Raw genomic sequence first — 663 nt, forward strand, 5'->3', positions numbered from 1 at the left:
TTCGTAGTGTAGTAGAAGATCAGAAATGTATCAAATGTAACAAAAAGAATTGATTCTCGTATGGGTATGTATGATTTTGCAAAGATGTTTAAGATATGTTTTTTTTCCTAGAATTTTTTTATAAATTCTTTACCAATGGCACCTTCAGCGACAACTACATCAAATCAGCAATACTGACCGAAAGCAGAGAATGCAGAAAATCCATGTTATGTACTTCTTTACAAAAGAAATAAATGTCAGACGGACTTATTCGACATGTGATTTTCATTCTTTCTTGAAAAAACAGTCAGTTTTTAGAAATGTCTCATGATATATTGTCTCTAGTAAGTGTGTTATTCTTCAACTTTTGTTTTTGTTAAAGAAGGAAAAGAAAATTGCAATACTCATTACTATTGAATCACAATACGGTACTTCTACAATCGCAATAAATGGAAATCACAGTACAATCAAATCGGCACCATCATGAAGTATTAAATTGTGACAAAAGCATGTCGTCCCAACCCTAGTATCCCCTAAAACAAAGAAATCATATTTCACAGCAGAATGAGCAAACCACCTAATATAGTCATGTTTCATCAACGTATTTTTATGAGCATTTTAAAGTATCACATTAGAAAATGTTGGTGGGGAAAAAAAAAAAAAAAACTTCCCAAATTCGCAAAA

General features: G+C 31.2%; 1 protein-coding gene and 1 long non-coding RNA gene across 3 annotated transcripts in view; one reads left to right on the plus strand and one right to left on the minus strand.

Moving 5' to 3' along the window:
• Positions 1-663, plus strand: part of ncalda (neurocalcin delta a) — a 97079-nt gene that overhangs the window by 90018 nt on the left and 6398 nt on the right. The window lies entirely within an intron of this gene.
• The window catches only part of LOC116690657 (uncharacterized), a 12997-nt gene that overhangs the window by 10136 nt on the left and 2198 nt on the right, over positions 1-663 (minus strand). The gene's annotated exons all lie outside the window — the stretch shown is intronic.

The sequence above is a fragment of the Etheostoma spectabile genome, chromosome 6, assembly GCF_008692095.1.
Source record: "Etheostoma spectabile isolate EspeVRDwgs_2016 chromosome 6, UIUC_Espe_1.0, whole genome shotgun sequence".
In the NCBI taxonomy this organism is placed as follows: domain Eukaryota; kingdom Metazoa; phylum Chordata; class Actinopteri; order Perciformes; family Percidae; genus Etheostoma; species Etheostoma spectabile.